The sequence below is a fragment of the Drosophila takahashii genome, unplaced genomic scaffold (assembly GCF_030179915.1).
Source record: "Drosophila takahashii strain IR98-3 E-12201 unplaced genomic scaffold, DtakHiC1v2 scaffold_28, whole genome shotgun sequence".
Classification (NCBI taxonomy): Eukaryota; Metazoa; Arthropoda; class Insecta; order Diptera; family Drosophilidae; genus Drosophila; species Drosophila takahashii.
The window spans coordinates 28,256-53,278 of record NW_027221707.1 but is presented as its reverse complement, the minus strand read 5'-3'; the positions used below and the strand labels follow the sequence as shown (position 1 = coordinate 53,278).

The window sequence follows — 25,023 nt, the reverse complement described above, 5'->3', positions numbered from 1 at the left end:
ATCATATTAATATAACCAATTATTTCTGCCATATTCATATAATTTCTTTATGAATTATTTTTTGGTCATATCCATATAATCTATATGCCGTATCCATATAATGAATACGGCATATCCATACAACTAGCCATATTTGTATGTCAATGTATATTTTATTATACATTTTTTTTCTTTATACATATAATATGGTATTTCCATATCGCTATAATTGAATTATATGTATAAGATATCATTTATATATAGCATTGCCAAAATAATATGATAAACATAAATTTTGAACAATACGGCCGGTCGGCGAGCACTGCCTCCCTATATATGTTTTTGGCCACGACGTCTAAATATTGGGTATTTTTCGTACTGCGGCCCCGGTGTATGTAAATTGGGCATATTTCGTACTGATGCCAACATATCTATATGACTCATTATTTTCTTCCATATCAATATAACTTCTTTTATTTCCATATTCAAGTAATTTCTTTATTTGCCATATCAATATAAAATATTTTTTGGTCATATTTATATAATCTATATGCCGTATCCATATAATGAATACGGCATATCCATACAACTAGCCATATTTGTATGTCAATGTATATTTTATTATACATTTTTTTTCTTTATACATATAATATGGTATTTCCATATCGCTATAATTGAATTATATGTATAAGATATCATTTATATATAGCATTGCCAAAATAATATGATAAACATAAATTTTGAACAATACGGCCGGTCGGCGAGCACTGCCTCCCTATATATGTTTTTGGCCACGACGTCTAAATATTGGGTATTTTTCGTACTGCGGCCCCGGTGTATGTAAATTGGGCATATTTCGTACTGATGCCAACATATCTATATGACTCATTATTTTCTTCCATATCAATATAACTTCTTTTATTTCCATATTCAAGTAATTTCTTTATTTGCCATATCAATATAAAATATTTTTTGGTCATATTTATATAATCTATATGCCGTATCCATATAATGAATACGGCATATCCATACAACTAGCCATATTTGTATGTCAATGTATATTTTATTATACATTTTTTTTCTTTATACATATAATATGGTATTTCCATATCGCTATAATTGAATTATATGTATAAGATATCATTTATATATAGCATTGCCAAAATAATATGATAAACATAAATTTTGAACAATACGGCCGGTCGGCGAGCACTGCCTCCCTATATATGTTTTTGGCCACGACGTCTAAATATTGGGTATTTTTCGTACTGCGGCCCCGGTGTATGTAAATTGGGCATATTTCGTACTGATGCCAACATATCTATATGACTCATTATTTTCTTCCATATCAATATAACTTCTTTTATTTCCATATTCAAGTAATTTCTTTATTTGCCATATCAATATAAAATATTTTTTGGTCATATTTATATAATCTATATGCCGTATCCATATAATGAATACGGCATATCCATACAACTAGCCATATTTGTATGTCAATGTATATTTTATTATACATTTTTTTTCTTTATACATATAATATGGTATTTCCATATCGCTATAATTGAATTATATGTATAAGATATCATTTATATATAGCATTGCCAAAATAATATGATAAACATAAATTTTGAACAATACGGCCGGTCGGCGAGCACTGCCTCCCTATATATGTTTTTGGCCACGACGTCTAAATATTGGGTATTTTTCGTACTGCGGCCCCGGTGTATGTAAATTGGGCATATTTCGTACTGATGCCAACATATCTATATGACTCATTATTTTCTTCCATATCAATATAACTTCTTTTATTTCCATATTCAAGTAATTTCTTTATTTGCCATATCAATATAAAATATTTTTTGGTCATATTTATATAATCTATATGCCGTATCCATATAATGAATACGGCATATCCATACAACTAGCCATATTTGTATGTCAATGTATATTTTATTATACATTTTTTTTCTTTATACATATAATATGGTATTTCCATATCGCTATAATTGAATTATATGTATAAGATATCATTTATATATAGCATTGCCAAAATAATATGAAAAACATAAATTTTGAACAATACAACCGGTCGGCGAGCACTGCCTCCCTATATATGTTTTTGGCCACGACGTCTAAATATTGGGTATTTATCGTACTGCGGCTCCGGTGTATGTAAATTGGGCATATTTCGTACTGATGCCACCATATCCATATAACTTATTTTTTGTTCTATATCTATATAATTAATTTTTTTCCATACCTATAACTATTAAACTAATTTTTTTCCATATCCATACTTGAACTTATTATTTTTCCCATATCCATATAACTCGTTTTTTCCATATCCACACTAGAATTTAGTATTTATCCCATATCCATATAAATCATTATTTACCATATCAATATAAATAATATTTTTCCATATTCATACTAGAACTTATTATTTCTTTAATATTCATATAACTCAATATTTTTTCATATCCATACTAGAACTTATTCTTTTTCCCATATCCATACTAGAACTTATAAATTTTCCCATATTCATATAACTAATTTTTTTCATATCCATACTAGAACATTATATTTTTGCCATATCTATATAACTCATTTTATTCCATATCCATACTAGAACTTATTATTTCTTTAATATCCATATAACTTAATATTTTTCCATATCCATACCAGAACTTTTTATTTTTCCCATATCCATAGAACTAATTTTTTTCATATCCATACTAGAACCTAATTTTCTTCCTATATCCATATAACTTATTATTTACTATTACAATATAATTAATTTTTTCCATATCCATACTAGAGCTTATTATCTCTTCAATATCCATAAAACTCAATATTTTTTCATATCCATACTAGAACTGATTATTTTTCCCATATCCATACTAGAACTCAGTATTCTTCCCATATCCATACTACAACTTAGTATTTTTCCCATATGCATATAACTCATTATTTAGCATATCAATATAACTAATTTTTTTCCATATCCATACTAGAACTTATTATTTCTTTAATATCCATATAACTCAATATTTTTTTATATCCATACTAGAACTTATTATTTTTCCCATATCCATACTAGAACTTATAAATTTTCCCATATTCATATAACTAATTTTTTTCATATCCATACTAGAACATTAAATTTTTTGCCATATCTATATAACTCATTTTATTCCATATCCATACTAGAACTTATTATTTCTTTAATATCCATATAACTCAATATTTTTTCATATCCATACTAGAACTTATCATTTTTCCCATATTCATATAACTCATTTTTCCATATCCATACTAGAACTCTGTATTCTTTTCCATATCCATATAACTCATTTTTTTTTTCATATCCATACTAGAACTTATTATTTTTCCCATATCCACATAACTCATTTTTTTCATATCCATACTAGAACTTGTTATTTTTCCCATATCCATATAACTCATTTTTTTCATATCCATACTAGAACTTAATATTATTTTCATATCCATATAACTCATGTTTGGACTTGGAATATTTTTATACACGTCACTAATAGGATGACGATTCAGTTGGCTACCTTAAGAGGTACATATACTTGCATATGTCTCTTACTTGTATGTTCGGACTTAGAATATTTTTATACACGTCACTAATAGGATGACGATTCAGTTGGCTACCTTAAGAGGTACATATACTTGCATATGTCTCTTACTTGTATGTTCGGACTTAGAATATTTTTATACACGTCACTAATAGGATGACGATTCAGTTGGCTACCTTAAGAGGTACATATACTTGCATATGTCTCTTATTTGCATGTTCGGACTTAGAATATTTTTATACGCGTCACTAATAGGATGACGATTCAGTTGGCTACCTTAAGAGGTACATATACTTGCATATGTCTCTTACTTGTATGTTCGGACTTAGAATATTTTTATACACGTCACTAATAGGATGACGATTCAGTTGGCTACCTTAAGAGGTACATATACTTGCATATGTCTCTTACTTGTATGTTCGGACTTAGAATATTTGTATACACGTCACTAATAGGATGACGATTCAGTTGGCTACCTTAAGAAGTACATATACTTGCATATGTCTCTTATTTGCATGTTCGGACTTAGAATATTTTTATACGCGTCACTAATAGGATGACGATACATATGGCTACCATTGTTAAATATATTTAAATAAAATTTATTTAAATATAATTATTATTTTATATATATATATTTTATATATATATATATTCTGACTTAAAAAAGCCAAACAAAATAAACACAATTAAATTTATGTTTATTATCGAATCATCAAGCAAAGGATAAGCTTCAGTGGATCGCAGTATGGCAGCTGCTCAACCACTTACAACACCTTGCCTGTTACAAAAGTCGTTTACAATTGATTCTAGGCTTTGTCATTGTATTAAATAATGCTTTTATATGTAACTAGCGCGGCATCAGGTGATCGAAGATCCTCCCAATTTACTATGTTACAAATTACATTGGCATCACATCCATTGTCGTTTATAAAGTAAATTATAAACTTTAAATGGTTTAGAAGCCATACAATGCAAATTGCCCCTTATTTATCATTGCAGTCCAGCACGGATACGACCTTAGAGGCGTTCAGGCATAATCCAACGGACGTAGCGTCATACCACTGTTCGCTCGAACAAGTATTGTGCCATTGGTCCGTACCTGCGGTTCCTCTCGTACTACGCAGGAATGCTGTCGCAACAACGTTTTGTCATTAGTAGGGTAAAACTAACCTGTCTCACGACGGTCTAAACCCAGCTCACGTTCCCTTGCATGGGTGAACAATCCAACGCTTGGTGAATTTTGCTTCACAATGATAGGAAGAGCCGACATCGAAGGATCAAAAAGCGACGTCGCTATGAACGCTTGGCCGCCACAAGCCAGTTATCCCTATGGTAACTTTTCTGACACCTCTTGTTAAAAACTCTTTAAACCAAAAGGATCGATAGGCCGAGCTTTTGCTGTCCCTGTGTGTACTGAACACCGAGATCAAGTCAGCATTTGCCCTTTTGCTCTATGTGTGGTTTCTGTCCGCACTGAGCTGGCCTTGGGACACCTCCGTTATTATTTGAGAGATGTACCGCCCCAGTCAAACTCCCTACCTGGCAATGTCCTTGAATTGGATCATACCTGAGTAATTGGAGTTATACCAAATTTTCAAATCAAAAATACATAAATGCACCGTTTTATTAAAGAATTTGTTTGCGATTATATAACAAACTCGTGATACTTTGATCAAGAAGCTTGCATCAAAACCCAATACCATAAGATATAATAAATATATCCGTATAATGGCTAGGAAATGATACACGTTCCATTTAATCAAGTAAGTAAGGAAACAATAAGAGTAGTGGTATTTCATTGACGATACCAAACCGAAGTCTAATATCTCCCACTTATTCTACACCTCTTATGTCTCCTTACACTGCCAGATTAGAGTCAAGCTCAAAAGGGTCTTCTTTCCCCGCTAATTATTCCAAGCCCGTTCCCTTGGCTGTGGTTTCGCTAGATAGTAGATAGGGACAGTAGGAATCTCGTTAATCCATTCATGCGCGTCACTAATTAGATGACGAGGCATTTGGCTACCTTAAGAGAGTCATAGTTACTCCCGCCGTTGACCCGCGCTTACTTGAATTTCTTCACTTTGACATTCAGAGCACTGGGCAGAAATCACATTGTGTCAACACCCGCTAGGGCCATCACAATGCTTTGTTTTAATTAGACAGTCGGATTCCCCAAGTCCGTGCCAGTTCTGAATTGATTGTTAATTGATAATCGTTATAATTAATAAGAACTAATTGGTTTGACCCAATTAGTATTCTTAAAAATTTTAGCAAGAAAGTTCCACAATTGGCTACGTAACTAACTATCCGGGGAACAAGTAACTAACATAAATGCTAGAAACTCTATTTACCCAGAACGAGCACATAAACCATGTTATTGTTTCCCAATCAAGCCCGACTATCTCAATCTTCAGAGCCAATCCTTATCCCGAAGTTACGGATCTAATTTGCCGACTTCCCTTACCTACATTATTCTATCGACTAGAGACTCTTCACCTTGGAGACCAGCTGCGGATATTGGTACGGCCTGTTGAGAAGTTTGCGTGTCCCCACCATAAATTTTCAAGGTCCGAGGAGAAAATATCGACACAACAGTATATGTCATGCTCTTCTAGCCCATCTACCATATCTCTCTGCGAAAGACTTCCATGGTAGTACGGCTATAAAACAGAAAAGAAAACTCTTCCGATATCTCTCGACGGCTTCTTTATGGTCGTTCCTGTTGCCAGGATGAGCACGAGGCCCATATTTAATAACAAACGGATACTCAACAGGTTACGGAATTGGAACCGTATTCCCTTTCGTTCAAAATTATTCAAGTATATTATATTAGCTTGATTTGTATATATTGCGTTTTTGGTTTTACTTGAAAATTTTCGGCTTTCGCCTTGAACTTAGGACCGACTAACTCGTGATCAACCACTGTTCACACGAAACCCTTCTCCACTTCAGTCCTCCAAGGTCTCATTCGATTATTTGCTACTACCACCAAGATCTGTACCAATGGCAGCTCCATGCAGGCTTACGCCAAACACTTCTACGCATACCATTGTACCTTCCTACTCACTAAAGTTTCAAAATTTATATCACAAGTAATATAAATCATCTACTTTAGCGGTAATGTATAGGTATACAACTTAAGCGCCATCCATTTTAAGGGCTAGTTGCTTCGGCAGGTGAGTTGTTACACACTCCTTAGCGGATTTCGACTTCCATGATCACCGTCCTGCTGTTTTAAGCAACCAACGCCTTTCATGGTATCTGCATGAGTTGTTAATTTGGGCACCGTAACATTACGTTTGGTTCATCCCACAGCGCCAGTTCTGCTTACCAAAAGTGGCCCACTGGGCACATTATATCATAACCTTAAACTTCATATCAAGAAAGTTAAGGTTCTTACCCATTTAAAGTTTGAGAATAGGTTAAGATCGTTTCGACCCTAAGGCCTCTAATCATTCGCTTTACCAGATAAGATTATTTTATATAATATTAAAATGCACCAGCTATCCTGAGGGAAACTTCGGAAGGAACCAGCTACTAGATGGTTCGATTGGTCTTTCGCCCCTATACTCAATTCTGACAATCGATTTGCACGTCAGAACTGTTTCGGTCTTCCATCAGGGTTTCCCCTGACTTCAACCTGATCAAGTATAGTTCACCATCTTTCGGGTCACAGCATATATGCTCAAGGTACGTTCCAGTTAGAGGCATAAATAATATAAATATCATTATACATAACTATATAGAACGCCCCGGGATTGTGTTAATTAGCTATAAATAGTTAAAAAACTAATCCCATTATTAGTCAAGTTAATTACGCTATTAGGTTTATATCCCAATAACTTGCACATATGTTAGACTCCTTGGTCCGTGTTTCAAGACGGGTCCCGAAGGTATCCTGAATCTTTCGCATTGTTAATCCTACAAGTGCATATAATAAACACAAAAATCAATGATAATCATGCCATTATATAATTCCGAAAAATTAACGCACTGTATTCATATAAATCTATCAGCACTTTATCAAATTAATAACATTTATTCTGTGTTAAAATGCAAGCAATTTAATTTGAATAAACTATAAGTTATATTTTATGATAAATTTGGTATGCTAATAGATTACAATGTCCTTATATGGAAAAAATGCACACTATTATCATAATATTGTTTAAATATTACAATTTTAATGATGAATTTTCCATAACGGATATTCAGGTTCATCGGGCTTAACCTCTAAGCAGTTTCACGTACTGTTTAACTCTCTATTCAGAGTTCTTTTCAACTTTCCCTCACGGTACTTGTTTACTATCGGTCTCATGGTTATATTTAGTTTTAGATGGAGTTTACCACCCACTTAGTGCTGCACTATCAAGCAACACGACTCTTTGGAAACATCATCTAGTAATCATTAACGTTATACGGGCCTGGCACCCTCTATGGGTAAATGGCCTCATTTAAGAAGGACTTAAATCGTTAATTTCTCATACTAGAATATTGACGCTCCATACACTGCATCTCACATTTGCCATATAGACAAAGTGACTTAGTGCTGAACTGATTTCTTTTCGCTCGCCGCTACTAAGAAAATCCTTGTTAGTTTCTTTTCCTCCCCTAATTAATATGCTTAAATTCAGGGGGTAGTCCCATATGAGTTGAGGTTGTATATAACTTTTATTTGCAATTAATTCTTTATATATAATGATAAAACATTTTATTAAATTCGTTTAAAGCTGACGTATATATATATTAATGGCATTTATTTGTAACGAATTAACGAAGAATAATAATATTGTCAACGTTTTTCATATTTCAAATCATTAATAAGAGACAATTCTAGATAATATTTTATGCTAGACATTTCTCAGTATTATTTGATTGAAAAAGAAAATATTCCTCTTCGTTTTTCTCAAAGTTTAATTACTATTGTGAGATAATGTTTTTCATATATTTGTTAATATTATGAATAAAATAATTAAATTATTTTTATCCAATAATATACCATATGCTTATAAAATTTTATTATAAAATTTGTATAAACAACTTAATTAGCATAGTCTTACAACCCTCAACCATATGTAGTCCAAGCAGCACTATAAAATTAATTAAAGTACATAACAGCATGGACTGCGATATGCGTTCAAAATGTCGATGTTCATGTGTCCTGCAGTTCACACGATGACGCACAGTTTGCTGCGTTCTTCATCGACCCATGAGCCGAGTGATCCACCGCTTAGAGTTTTATAATATTGGTTTTAAATTTGGTCAAATATGTTTTTATTGAAAGAAATTAAAAATACACCATTTTACTGGCATATATCAATTCCTTCAATAAATGTATTTATATACCTAAAATAAATGCTGCGAAATGTCTTAGTTTTATATAAACAATATATATCAAAGTATTATTTGTAATGGCATTTGTTTGTTAATATATATTGATAATTTTATATAAAACATTAACCTGAAACCAGGTACAACATTGTATATTTTAGGTTGTTGCATTATCCAATGTATGATCATCATCAAATTAGTTGGCCAATACATCTCGCAACGCGTGTATATTATGGTCCATATACACACAAAAGTTTATAATAAATATATAAAATATATTTTATTATATTAATAATTCGATTTGCTTGTTCGAATTTTATGTTTGTTTCTATTTAATTTATTTGTAATAATATTATATTATTACAATATTTCGATTTGCTTGTTCGAAATTTATTTGATCTTTTACTTTTAAGATCATATTTTTGGTATAATTATTATTATAATTATTATGAATATATATATATATATTGGTAATTTGTATTAAATTTGTATTAACAAATTTTTTTATTAACGGTAAGGATATTATACAATAATGATCCTTCCGCAGGTTCACCTACGGAAACCTTGTTACGACTTTTACTTCCTCTAAATAATCAAGTTCGGTCAACTTTTGCGAAACAACCGTAACACACAAGGCGTCACAGTGATCACGTCCGGAGACCTCACTAAATAATTCAATCGGTAGTAGCGACGGGCGGTGTGTACAAAGGGCAGGGACGTAATCAATGCGAGTTAATGACTCACACTTACTGGGAATTCCAAGTTCATGTGAACAGTTTCAGTTCACAATCCCAAGCATGAAAGTGGTTCAGCGGTTTACCCGGACCTCTCGGTCTAGGAAATACACGTTGATACTTTCATTGTAGCGCGCGTGCAGCCCAGGACATCTAAGGGCATCACAGACCTGTTATTGCTCAATCTCATTATTGCTAGACGCAATTTGTCCATTTAAGAAGCTAGTGTCCTTATAATGGGACAAACCAACAGGTACGGCTCCACTTATATAAACACATTCAAACACAATAAACATTTTACTGCCACCATGAATGAAGGCTATATAAGCTTCAACACCATAATCCTGAAGATATCTATTTAATATATTTGAGTCTCGTTCGTTATCGGAATTAACCAGACAAATCACTCCACGAACTAAGAACGGCCATGCACCACCACCCATAGATTCGAGAAAGAGCTATCAATCTGTCTTACACACTTATGTTCGGACCTGGTAAGTTTTCCCGTGTTGAGTCAAATTAAGCCGCAGGCTCCACTCCTGGTGGTGCCCTTCCGTCAATTCCTTTAAGTTTCAGCTTTGCAACCATACTTCCCCCGGAGCCCAAAAGCTTTGGTTTCCCGGGAAGCGACTGAGAGAGCCATAAAAGTAGCTACACCCAATTGCTAGCTGGCATCGTTTATGGTTAGAACTAGGGCGGTATCTGATCGCCTTCGAACCTCTAACTTTCGTTCTTGATTAATGAAAACATCTTTGGCAAATGCTTTCGCTTAAGTTAGTCTTACGACGGTCCAAGAATTTCACCTCTCGCGTCGTAATACTAATGCCCCCAAACTGCTTCTATTAATCATTACCTCTTGATCTGAAAACCAATGAAAGCAGAACAGAGGTCTTATTTCATTATCCCATGCACAGAATATTCAGGCATTTGAAGCCTGCTTTAAGCACTCTAATTTGTTCAAAGTAATTGTACCGGCCCACAATAACACTCGTTTAAGAGCACTAATGCAGGTTTTTAAATAGGAGGAACATATGAAAAAATACAAGTATTTAAACACATATAAGAACTCCACCGGTAATACGCTTACATACATAAAGGTATAGTACTAACCACAATTGTAAGTTGTACTACCCGTATGAAGCACAAGTTCAACTACGAACGTTTTAACCGCAACAACTTTAATATACGCTATTGGAGCTGGAATTACCGCGGCTGCTGGCACCAGACTTGCCCTCCAATTGGTCCTTGTTAAAGGATTTAAAGTGTACTCATTCCAATTACAGGGCCTCGGATATGAGTCCTGTATTGTTATTTTTCGTCACTACCTCCCCGAGCTGGGAGTGGGTAATTTACGCGCCTGCTGCCTTCCTTAGATGTGGTAGCCGTTTCTCAGGCTCCCTCTCCGGAATCGAACCCTGATTCCCCGTTACCCGTTGCAACCATGGTAGTCCTAGATACTACCATCAAAAGTTGATAGGGCAGACATTTGAAAGATCTGTCGTCGGTACAAGACCATACGATCTGCATGTTATCTAGAGTTCAACCAATATAACGATCTTGCGATCGCTTGGTTTTAGCCTAATAAAAGCACATGTCCCATAAGGTTCATGTTTTAATTGCATGTATTAGCTCTAGAATTACCACAGTTATCCAAGTAACTGTTAACGATCTAAGGAACCATAACTGATATAATGAGCCTTTTGCGGTTTCACTTTTAATTCGTGTGTACTTAGACATGCATGGCTTAATCTTTGAGACAAGCATATAACTACTGGCAGGATCAACCAGAATAATGTTTTCGTTCATATTTCATTCATATTTTTTGAATAGAAATTAGTAATATAAATATAATAGATTTTATTTCCATTTTATATGTTCGGTTTTTCTTAAATATTGATTTTAATTCAATATTTTTTTTTTGCTTTGTGAAATAATTCTATTTTAATTCGAATACGGCCATTTTTATATGGCATTCGTATACGTTCTTTAATTTTTACTTGTTTCGCCACTAATATAACAAGTTTATAATTGATGTTAAAGAAAAAGTACAACTTTTTTATAACACAATTTTCAATATATATTGTTCTTTCTATAAGTTTTTATTATATTATATATACATATTTCATTCTAAAATATCATTTTTGTTCAACATACATAATTATTGTATCCACACATGTACAATTTTTGTTTAACCAATATAAATATTGAGTTAAATCATTTGCATTTTGATGATAAATTTAAAATTTATCTTTTCCATATAACTCTCTGGTAATATATGATATAAAACCGAGCGCATATGAAATTATTTTGATCACTAATATTGCAATTATATTTTATTATAATGCTTTTTGTAAACACATTGTACCGGCAAGCGATACTCTGTGCCCAAACGACAGGGGATATAATAATTTAATATAAATTATCATATATACCTGCCACCAAAGATTAACGATAAAAGTCGGAAACAATTTGTTATTCTATATATAATAGAAACTTGACCTCTGTTTCACCTTATTATCATGGGTTTATAATATTAACCGCGTAGCCAAGTCTTAATTTCATTTAAGAAACAAATTTATACGGATAATATTTTGATTTTAATATATGTTGTTCTATTGATAACAAAAGTATATATTATAATATATTTTGTTCAATAGTAGATGGACTACTTACTGTACCATCCTTATTTTTTATTATTATTGATATACATTATATTGACAACAGCATATGATATTCATATGGTTTGTTCAATAATTAATTGGTGGACAACCACTGACCATCCTATAGTAGTTTTTGGCCACGACGTCTAAATATCGAAATTATTTAATTCCGTTTGCCACCCATACGATAGATATTAACTATCTATAATAATAATGTGTACGCATAAAATATTATATGTATATATATAGACCAACAGACAAGCACTTCACCCTATAGTAGTTTTTGGCCACGACGTCTATATATCGGGCATATTTAATTCTCTTTGCCACCCAACCAAAGATATTCACTTTTTTATATAAAGTATTATTTGATCATATTAATATAACCAATTATTTCTGCCATATTCATATAATTTCTTTATGAATTATTTTTTGGTCATATCCATATAATCTATATGCCGTATCCATATAATGAATACGGCATATCCATACAACTAGCCATATTTGTATGTCAATGTATATTTTATTATACATTTTTTTTCTTTATACATATAATATGGTATTTCCATATCGCTATAATTGAATTATATGTATAAGATATCATTTATATATAGCATTGCCAAAATAATATGATAAACATAAATTTTGAACAATACGGCCGGTCGGCGAGCACTGCCTCCCTATATATGTTTTTGGCCACGACGTCTAAATATTGGGTATTTTTCGTACTGCGGCCCCGGTGTATGTAAATTGGGCATATTTCGTACTGATGCCAACATATCTATATGACTCATTATTTTCTTCCATATCAATATAACTTCTTTTATTTCCATATTCAAGTAATTTCTTTATTTGCCATATCAATATAAAATATTTTTTGGTCATATTTATATCATCTATATGCCGTATCCATATAATGAATACGGCATATCCATACAACTAGCCATATTTGTATGTCAATGTATATTTTATTATACATTTTTTTTCTTTATACATATAATATGGTATTTCCATATCGCTATAATTGAATTATATGTATAAGATATCATTTATATATAGCATTGCCAAAATAATATGATAAACATAAATTTTGAACAATACGGCCGGTCGGCGAGCACTGCCTCCCTATATATGTTTTTGGCCACGACGTCTAAATATTGGGTATTTTTCGTACTGCGGCCCCGGTGTATGTAAATTGGGCATATTTCGTACTGATGCCAACATATCTATATGACTCATTATTTTCTTCCATATCAATATAACTTCTTTTATTTCCATATTCAAGTAATTTCTTTATTTGCCATATCAATATAAAATATTTTTTGGTCATATTTATATAATCTATATGCCGTATCCATATAATGAATACGGCATATCCATACAACTAGCCATATTTGTATGTCAATGTATATTTTATTATACATTTTTTTTCTTTATACATATAATATGGTATTTCCATATCGCTATAATTGAATTATATGTATAAGATATCATTTATATATAGCATTGCCAAAATAATATGATAAACATAAATTTTGAACAATACGGCCGGTCGGCGAGCACTGCCTCCCTATATATGTTTTTGGCCACGACGTCTAAATATTGGGTATTTTTCGTACTGCGGCCCCGGTGTATGTAAATTGGGCATATTTCGTACTGATGCCAACATATCTATATGACTCATTATTTTCTTCCATATCAATATAACTTCTTTTATTTCCATATTCAAGTAATTTCTTTATTTGCCATATCAATATAAAATATTTTTTGGTCATATTTATATAATCTATATGCCGTATCCATATAATGAATACGGCATATCCATACAACTAGCCATCTTTGTATGTCAATGTATATTTTATTATACATTTTTTTTCTTTATACATATAATATGGTATTTCCATATCGCTATAATTGAATTATATGTATAAGATATCATTTATATATAGCATTGCCAAAATAATATGATAAACATAAATTTTGAACAATACGGCCGGTCGGCGAGCACTGCCTCCCTATATATGTTTTTGGCCACGACGTCTAAATATTGGGTATTTTTCGTACTGCGGCCCCGGTGTATGTAAATTGGGCATATTTCGTACTGATGCCAACATATCTATATGACTCATTATTTTCTTCCATATCAATATAACTTCTTTTATTTCCATATTCAAGTAATTTCTTTATTTGCCATATCAATATAAAATATTTTTTGGTCATATTTATATAATCTATATGCCGTATCCATATAATGAATACGGCATATCCATACAACTAGCCATATTTGTATGTCAATGTATATTTTATTATACATTTTTTTTCTTTATACATATAATATGGTATTTCCATATCGCTATAATTGAATTATATGTATAAGATATCATTTATATATAGCATTGCCAAAATAATATGAAAAACATAAATTTTGAACAATACAACCGGTCGGCGAGCACTGCCTCCCTATATATGTTTTTGGCCACGACGTCTAAATATTGGGTATTTATCGTACTGCGGCTCCGGTGTATGTAAATTGGGCATATTTCGTACTGATGCCACCATATCCATATAACTTATTTTTTGTTCTATATCTATATAATTAATTTTTTTCCATACCTATAACTATTAAACTAATTTTTTTCCATATCCATACTTGAACTTATTATTTTTCCCATATCCATATAACTCGTTTTTTCCATATCCACACTAGAATTTAGTATTTATCCCATATCCATATAAATCATTATTTACCATATCAATATAAATAATATTTTTCCATATTCATACTAGAACTTATTATTTCTTTAATATTCATATAACTCAATATTTTTTCATATCCATACTAGAACTTATTCTTTTTCCCATATCCATACTAGAACTTATAAATTTTCCCATATTCATATAACTAATTTTTTTCATATCCATACTAGAACATTATATTTTTGCCATATCTATATAACTCATTTTATTCCATATCCATACTAGAACTTATTATTTCTTTAATATCCATATAACTTAATATTTTTCCATATCCATACCAGAACTTTTTATTTTTCCCATATCCATAGAACTAATTTTTTTCATATCCATACTAGAACCTAATTTTCTTCCTATATCCATATAACTTATTATTTACTATTACAATATAATTAATTTTTTCCATATCCATACTAGAGCTTATTATCTCTTCAATATCCATAAAACTCAATATTTTTTCATATCCATACTAGAACTGATTATTTTTCCCATATCCATACTAGAACTCAGTATTCTTCCCATATCCATACTACAACTTAGTATTTTTCCCATATGCATATAACTCATTATTTAGCATATCAATATAACTAATTTTTTTCCATATCCATACTAGAACTTATTATTTCTTTAATATCCATATAACTCAATATTTTTTTATATCCATACTAGAACTTATTATTTTTCCCATATCCATACTAGAACTTATAAATTTTCCCATATTCATATAACTAATTTTTTTCATATCCATACTAGAACATTAAATTTTTTGCCATATCTATATAACTCATTTTATTCCATATCCATACTAGAACTTATTATTTCTTTAATATCCATATAACTCAATATTTTTTCATATCCATACTAGAACTTATCATTTTTCCCATATTCATATAACTCATTTTTCCATATCCATACTAGAACTCTGTATTCTTTTCCATATCCATATAACTCATTTTTTTTTTCATATCCATACTAGAACTTATTATTTTTCCCATATCCACATAACTCATTTTTTTCATATCCATACTAGAACTTGTTATTTTTCCCATATCCATATAACTCATTTTTTTTCATATCCATACTAGAACTTAATATTATTTTCATATCCATATAACTCATGTTTGGACTTGGAATATTTTTATACACGTCACTAATAGGATGACGATTCAGTTGGCTACCTTAAGAGGTACATATACTTGCATATGTCTCTTACTTGTATGTTCGGACTTAGAATATTTTTATACACGTCACTAATAGGATGACGATTCAGTTGGCTACCTTAAGAGGTACATATACTTGCATATGTCTCTTACTTGTATGTTCGGACTTAGAATATTTTTATACACGTCACTAATAGGATGACGATTCAGTTGGCTACCTTAAGAGGTACATATACTTGCATATGTCTCTTATTTGCATGTTCGGACTTAGAATATTTTTATACGCGTCACTAATAGGATGACGATTCAGTTGGCTACCTTAAGAGGTACATATACTTGCATATGTCTCTTACTTGTATGTTCGGACTTAGAATATTTTTATACACGTCACTAATAGGATGACGATTCAGTTGGCTACCTTAAGAGGTACATATACTTGCATATGTCTCTTACTTGTATGTTCGGACTTAGAATATTTTTATACACGTCACTAATAGGATGACGATTCAGTTGGCTACCTTAAGAGGTACATATACTTGCATATGTCTCTTACTTGTATGTTCGGACTTAGAATATTTGTATACACGTCACTAATAGGATGACGATTCAGTTGGCTACCTTAAGAAGTACATATACTTGCATATGTCTCTTATTTGCATGTTCGGACTTAGAATATTTTTATACGCGTCACTAATAGGATGACGATACATATGGCTACCATTGTTAAATATATTTAAATAAAATTTATTTAAATATAATTATTATTTTATATATATATATTTTATATATATATATATTCTGACTTAAAAAAGCCAAACAAAATAAACACAATTAAATTTATGTTTATTATCGAATCATCAAGCAAAGGATAAGCTTCAGTGGATCGCAGTATGGCAGCTGCTCAACCACTTACAACACCTTGCCTGTTACAAAAGTCGTTTACAATTGATTCTAGGCTTTGTCATTGTATTAAATAATGCTTTTATATGTAACTAGCGCGGCATCAGGTGATCGAAGATCCTCCCAATTTACTATGTTACAAATTACATTGGCATCACATCCATTGTCGTTTATAAAGTAAATTATAAACTTTAAATGGTTTAGAAGCCATACAATGCAAATTGCCCCTTATTTATCATTGCAGTCCAGCACGGATACGACCTTAGAGGCGTTCAGGCATAATCCAACGGACGTAGCGTCATACCACTGTTCGCTCGAACAAGTATTGTGCCATTGGTCCGTACCTGCGGTTCCTCTCGTACTACGCAGGAATGCTGTCGCAACAACGTTTTGTCATTAGTAGGGTAAAACTAACCTGTCTCACGACGGTCTAAACCCAGCTCACGTTCCCTTGCATGGGTGAACAATCCAACGCTTGGTGAATTTTGCTTCACAATGATAGGAAGAGCCGACATCGAAGGATCAAAAAGCGACGTCGCTATGAACGCTTGGCCGCCACAAGCCAGTTATCCCTATGGTAACTTTTCTGACACCTCTTGTTAAAAACTCTTTAAACCAAAAGGATCGATAGGCCGAGCTTTTGCTGTCCCTGTGTGTACTGAACACCGAGATCAAGTCAGCATTTGCCCTTTTGCTCTATGTGTGGTTTCTGTCCGCACTGAGCTGGCCTTGGGACACCTCCGTTATTATTTGAGAGATGTACCGCCCCAGTCAAACTCCCTACCTGGCAATGTCCTTGAATTGGATCATACCTGAGTAATTGGAGTTATACCAAATTTTCAAATCAAAAATACATAAATGCACCGTTTTATTAAAGAATTTGTTTGCGATTATATAACAAACTCGTGATACTTTGATCAAGAAGCTTGCATCAAAACCCAATACCATAAGATATAATAAATATATCCGTATAATGGCTAGGAAATGATACACGTTCCATTTAATCAAGTAAGTAAGGAAACAATAAGAGTAGTGGTATTTCATTGACGATACCAAACCGAAGTCTAATATCTCCCACTTATTCTACACCTCTTATGTCTCCTTACACTGCCAGATTAGAGTCAAGCTCAAAAGGGTCTTCTTTCCCCGCTAATTATTCCAAGCCCGTTCCCTTGGCTGTGGTTTCGCTAGATAGTAGATAGGGACAGTAGGAATCTCGTTAATCCATTCATGCGCGTCACTAATTAGATGACGAGGCATTTGGCTACCTTAAGAGAGTCATAGTTACTCCCGCCGTTGACCCGCGCTTACTTGAATTTCTTCACTTTGACATTCAGAGCACTGGGCAGAAATCACATTGTGTCAACACCCGCTAGGGCCATCACAATGCTTTGTTTTAATTAGACAGTCGGATTCCCCAAGTCCGTGCCAGTTCTGAATTGATTGTTAATTGATAATCGTTATAATTAATAAGAACTAATTGGTTTGACCCAATTAGTATTCTTAAAAATTTTAGCAAGAAAGTTCCACAATTGGCTACGTAACTAACTATCCGGGGAACAAGTAACTAACATAAATGCTAGAAACTCTATTTACCCAGAACGAGCACATAAACCATGTTATTGTTTCCCAATCAAGCCCGACTATCTCAATCTTCAGAGCCAATCCTTATCCCGAAGTTACGGATCTAATTTGCCGACTTCCCTTACCTACATTATTCTATCGACTAGAGACTCTTCACCTTGGAGACCAGCTGCGGATATTGGTACGGCCTGTTGAGAAGTTTGCGTGTCCCCACCATAAATTTTCAAGGTCCGAGGAGAAAATATCGACACAACAGTATATGTCATGCTCTTCTAGCCCATCTACCATATCTCTCTGCGAAAGACTTCCATGGTAGTACGGCTATAAAACAGAAAAGAAAACTCTTCCGATATCTCTCGACGGCTTCTTTATGGTCGTTCCTGTTGCCAGGATGAGCACGAGGCCCATATTTAATAACAAACGGATACTCAACAGGTTACGGAATTGGAACCGTATTCCCTTTCGTTCAAAATTATTCAAGTATATTATATTAGCTTGATTTGTATATATTGCGTTTTTGGTTTTACTTGAAAATTTTCGGCTTTCGCCTTGAACTTAGGACCGACTAACTCGTGATCAACCACTGTTCACACGAAACCCTTCTCCACTTCAGTCCTCCAAGGTCTCATTCGATTATTTGCTACTACCACCAAGATCTGTACCAATGGCAGCTCCATGCAGGCTTACGCCAAACACTTCTACGCATACCATTGTACCTTCCTACTCACTAAAGTTTCAAAATTTATATCACAAGTAATATAAATCATCTACTTTAGCGGTAATGTATAGGTATACAACTTAAGCGCCATCCATTTTAAGGGCTAGTTGCTTCGGCAGGTGAGTTGTTACACACTCCTTAGCGGATTTCGACTTCCATGATCACCGTCCTGCTGTTTTAAGCAACCAACGCCTTTCATGGTATCTGCATGAGTTGTTAATTTGGGCACCGTAACATTACGTTTGGTTCATCCCACAGCGCCAGTTCTGCTTACCAAAAGTGGCCCACTGGGCACATTATATCATAACCTTAAACTTCATATCAAGAAAGTTAAGGTTCTTACCCATTTAAAGTTTGAGAATAGGTTAAGATCGTTTCGACCCTAAGGCCTCTAATCATTCGCTTTACCAGATAAGATTATTTTATATAATATTAAAATGCACCAGCTATCCTGAGGGAAACTTCGGAAGGAACCAGCTACTAGATGGTTCGATTGGTCTTTCGCCCCTATACTCAATTCTGACAATCGATTTGCACGTCAGAACTGTTTCGGTCTTCCATCAGGGTTTCCCCTGACTTCAACCTGATCAAGTATAGTTCACCATCTTTCGGGTCACAGCATATATGCTCAAGGTACGTTCCAGTTAGAGGCATAAATAATATAAATATCATTATACATAACTATATAGAACGCCCCGGGATTGTGTTAATTAGCTATAAATAGTTAAAAAACTAATCCCATTATTAGTCAAGTTAATTACGCTATTAGGTTTATATCCCAATAACTTGCACATATGTTAGACTCCTTGGTCCGTGTTTCAAGACGGGTCCCGAAGGTATCCTGAATCTTTCGCATTGTTAATCCTACAAGTGCATATAATAAACACAAAAATCAATGATAATCATGCCATTATATAATTCCGAAAAATTAACGCACTGTATTCATATAAATCTATCAGCACTTTATCAAATTAATAACATTTATTCTGTGTTAAAATGCAAGCAATTTAATTTGAATAAACTATAAGTTATATTTTATGATAAATTTGGTATGCTAATAGATTACAATGTCCTTATATGGAAAAAATGCACACTATTATCATAATATTGTTTAAATATTACAATTTTAATGATGAATTTTCCATAACGGATATTCAGGTTCATCGGGCTTAACCTCTAAGCAGTTTCACGTACTGTTTAACTCTCTATTCAGAGTTCTTTTCAACTTTCCCTCACGGTACTTGTTTACTATCGGTCTCATGGTTATATTTAGTTTTAGATGGAGTTTACCACCCACTTAGTGCTGCACTATCAAGCAACACGACTCTTTGGAAACATCATCTAGTAATCATTAACGTTATACGGGCCTGGCACCCTCTATGGGTAAATGGCCTCATTTAAGAAGGACTTAAATCGTTAATTTCTCATACTAGAATATTGACGCTCCATACACTGCATCTCACATTTGCCATATAGACAAAGTGACTTAGTGCTGAACTGATTTCTTTTCGCTCGCCGCTACTAAGAAAATCCTTGTTAGTTTCTTTTCCTCCCCTAATTAATATGCTTAAATTCAGGGGGTAGTCCCATATGAGTTGAGGTTGTATATAACTTTTATTTGCAATTAATTCTTTATATATAATGATAAAACATTTTATTAAATTCGTTTAAAGCTGACGTATATATATATTAATGGCATTTATTTGTAACGAATTAACGAAGAATAATAATATTGTCAACGTTTTTCATATTTCAAATCATTAATAAGAGACAATTCTAGATAATATTTTATGCTAGACATTTCTCAGTATTATTTGATTGAAAAAGAAAATATTCCTCTTCGTTTTTCTCAAAGTTTAATTACTATTGTGAGATAATGTTTTTCATATATTTGTTAATATTATGAATAAAATAATTAAATTATTTTTATCCAATAATATACCATATGCTTATAAAATTTTATTATAAAATTTGTATAAACAACTTAATTAGCATAGTCTTACAACCCTCAACCATATGTAGTCCAAGCAGCACTATAAAATTAATTAAAGTACATAACAGCATGGACTGCGATATGCGTTCAAAATGTCGATGTTCATGTGTCCTGCAGTTCACACGATGACGCACAGTTTGCTGCGTTCTTCATCGACCCATGAGCCGAGTGATCCACCGCTTAGAGTTTTATAATATTGGTTTTAAATTTGGTCAAATATGTTTTTATTGAAAGAAATTAAAAATACACCATTTTACTGGCATATATCAATTCCTTCAATAAATGTATTTATATACCTAAAATAAATGCTGCGAAATGTCTTAGTTTTATATAAACAATATATATCAAAGTATTATTTGTAATGGCATTTGTTTGTTAATATATATTGATAATTTTATATAAAACATTAACCTGAAACCAGGTACAACATTGTATATTTTAGGTTGTTGCATTATCCAATGTATGATCATCATCAAATTAGTTGGCCAATACATCTCGCAACGCGTGTATATTATGGTCCATATACACACAAAAGTTTATAATAAATATATAAAATATATTTTATTATATTAATAATTCGATTTGCTTGTTCGAATTTTATGTTTGTTTCTATTTAATTTATTTGTAATAATATTATATTATTACAATATTTCGATTTGCTTGTTCGAAATTTATTTGATCTTTTACTTTTAAGATCATATTTTTGGTATAATTATTATTATAATTATTATGTATATATATATATATATTGGTAATTTGTATTAAATTTGTATTAACAAATTTTTTTATTAACGGTAAGGATATTATACAATAATGATCCTTCCGCAGGTTCACCTACGGAAACCTTGTTACGACTTTTACTTCCTCTAAATAATCAAGTTCGGTCAACTTTTGCGAAACAACCGTAACACACAAGGCGTCACAGTGATCACGTCCGGAGACCTCACTAAATAATTCAATCGGTAGTAGCGACGGGCGGTGTGTACAAAGGGCAGGGACGTAATCAATGCGAGTTAATGACTCACACTTACTGGGAATTCCAAGTTCATGTGAACAGTTTCAGTTCACAATCCCAAGCATGAAAGTGGTTCAGCGGTTTACCCGGACCTCTCGGTCTAGGAAATACACGTTGATACTTTCATTGTAGCGCGCGTGCAGCCCAGGACATCTAAGGGCATCACAGACCTGTTATTGCTCAATCTCATTATTGCTAGACGCAATTTGTCCATTTAAGAAGCTAGTGTCCTTATAATGGGACAAACCAACAGGTACGGCTCCACTTATATAAACACATTCAAACACAATAAACATTTTACTGCCACCATGAATGAAGGCTATATAAGCTTCAACACCATAATCCTGAAGATATCTATTTAATATATTTGAGTCTCGTTCGTTATCGGAATTAACCAGACAAATCACTCCACGAACTAAGAACGGCCATGCACCACCACCCATAGATTCGAGAAAGAGCTATCAATCTGTCTTACACACTTATGTTCGGACCTGGTAAGTTTTCCCGTGTTGAGTCAAATTAAGCCGCAGGCTCCACTCCTGGTGGTGCCCTTCCGTCAATTCCTTTAAGTTTCAGCTTTGCAACCATACTTCCCCCGGAGCCCAAAAGCTTTGGTTTCCCGGGAAGCGACTGAGAGAGCCATAAAAGTAGCTACACCCAATTGCTAGCTGGCATCGTTTATGGTTAGAACTAGGGCGGTATCTGATCGCCTTCGAACCTCTAACTTTCGTTCTTGATTAATGAAAACATCTTTGGCAAATGCTTTCGCTTAAGTTAGTCTTACGACGGTCCAAGAATTTCACCTCTCGCGTCGTAATACTAATGCCCCCAAACTGCTTCTATTAATCATTACCTCTTGATCTGAAAACCAATGAAAGCAGAACAGAGGTCTTATTTCATTATCCCATGCACAGAATATTCAGGCATTTGAAGCCTGCTTTAAGCACTCTAATTTGTTCAAAGTAATTGTACCGGCCCACAATAACACTCGTTTAAGAGCACTAATGCAGGTTTTTAAATAGGAGGAACATATGAAAAAATACAAGTATTTAAACACATATAAGAACTCCACCGGTAATACGCTTACATACATAAAGGTATAGTACTAACCACAATTGTAAGTTGTACTACCCGTATGAAGCACAAGTTCAACTACGAACGTTTTAACCGCAACAACTTTAATATACGCTATTGGAGCTGGAATTACCGCGGCTGCTGGCACCAGACTTGCCCTCCAATTGGTCCTTGTTAAAGGATTTAAAGTGTACTCATTCCAATTACAGGGCCTCGGATATGAGTCCTGTATTGTTATTTTTCGTCACTACCTCCCCGAGCTGGGAGTGGGTAATTTACGCGCCTGCTGCCTTCCTTAGATGTGGTAGCCGTTTCTCAGGCTCCCTCTCCGGAATCGAACCCTGATTCCCCGTTACCCGTTGCAACCATGGTAGTCCTAGATACTACCATCAAAAGTTGATAGGGCAGACATTTGAAAGATCTGTCGTCGGTACAAGACCATACGATCTGCATGTTATCTAGAGTTCAACCAATATAACGATCTTGCGATCGCTTGGTTTTAGCCTAATAAAAGCACATGTCCCATAAGGTTCATGTTTTAATTGCATGTATTAGCTCTAGAATTACCACAGTTATCCAAGTAACTGTTAACGATCTAAGGAACCATAACTGATATAATGAGCCTTTTGCGGTTTCACTTTTAATTCGTGTGTACTTAGACATGCATGGCTTAATCTTTGAGACAAGCATATAACTACTGGCAGGATCAACCAGAATAATGTTTTCGTTCATATTTCATTCATATTTTTTGAATAGAAATTAGTAATATAAATATAATAGATTTTATTTCCATTTTATATGTTCGGTTTTTCTTAAATATTGATTTTAATTCAATATTTTTTTTTTGCTTTGTGAAATAATTCTATTTTAATTCGAATACGGCCATTTTTATATGGCATTCGTATACGTTCTTTAATTTTTACTTGTTTCGCCACTAATATAACAAGTTTATAATTGATGTTAAAGAAAAAGTACAACTTTTTTATAACACAATTTTCAATATATATTGTTCTTTCTATAAGTTTTTATTATATTATATATACATATTTCATTCTAAAATATCATTTTTGTTCAACATACATAATTATTGTATCCACACATGTACAATTTTTGTTTAACCAATATAAATATTGAGTTAAATCATTTGCATTTTGATGATAAATTTAAAATTTATCTTTTCCATATAACTCTCTGGTAATATATGATATAAAACCGAGCGCATATGAAATTATTTTGATCACTAATATTGCAATTATATTTTATTATAATGCTTTTTGTAAACACATTGTACCGGCAAGCGATACTCTGTGCCCAAACGACAGGGGATATAATAATTTAATATAAATTATCATATATACCTGCCACCAAAGATTAACGATAAAAGTCGGAAACAATTTGTTATTCTATATATAATAGAAACTTGACCTCTGTTTCACCTTATTATCATGGGTTTATAATATTAACCGCGTAGCCAAGTCTTAATTTCATTTAAGAAACAAATTTATACGGATAA

At 33.0% G+C, this 25,023-nt stretch overlaps 6 non-coding genes across 6 annotated transcripts; all 6 read right to left on the bottom strand.

Annotated features, from left to right (window-relative positions):
* Positions 1-4,291: 4,291 nt before the first annotated feature.
* Positions 4,292-8,248, bottom strand: LOC138914553 (large subunit ribosomal RNA). The gene has a single exon (XR_011420397.1). It is a non-coding gene; the product is annotated as a large subunit ribosomal RNA (ribosomal RNA).
* A 398-nt stretch (positions 8,249-8,646) lies between these two features.
* Positions 8,647-8,825, bottom strand: LOC138914561 (5.8S ribosomal RNA). The gene has a single exon (XR_011420405.1). It is a non-coding gene; the product is annotated as a 5.8S ribosomal RNA (ribosomal RNA).
* A 623-nt stretch (positions 8,826-9,448) lies between these two features.
* LOC138914543 (small subunit ribosomal RNA) lies at positions 9,449-11,443 on the bottom strand. The gene has a single exon (XR_011420387.1). It is a non-coding gene; the product is annotated as a small subunit ribosomal RNA (ribosomal RNA).
* Positions 11,444-17,075: 5,632 nt separating this feature from the next.
* LOC138914552 (large subunit ribosomal RNA) lies at positions 17,076-21,032 on the bottom strand. Its single transcript, XR_011420396.1, has one exon. It is a non-coding gene; the product is annotated as a large subunit ribosomal RNA (ribosomal RNA).
* Positions 21,033-21,430: 398 nt separating this feature from the next.
* LOC138914556 (5.8S ribosomal RNA) lies at positions 21,431-21,609 on the bottom strand. Its single transcript, XR_011420400.1, has one exon. It is a non-coding gene; the product is annotated as a 5.8S ribosomal RNA (ribosomal RNA).
* A 623-nt stretch (positions 21,610-22,232) lies between these two features.
* On the bottom strand, positions 22,233-24,227 carry LOC138914542 (small subunit ribosomal RNA). Its single transcript, XR_011420386.1, has one exon. It is a non-coding gene; the product is annotated as a small subunit ribosomal RNA (ribosomal RNA).
* Between the last annotated feature and the right edge of the window lie 796 nt (positions 24,228-25,023).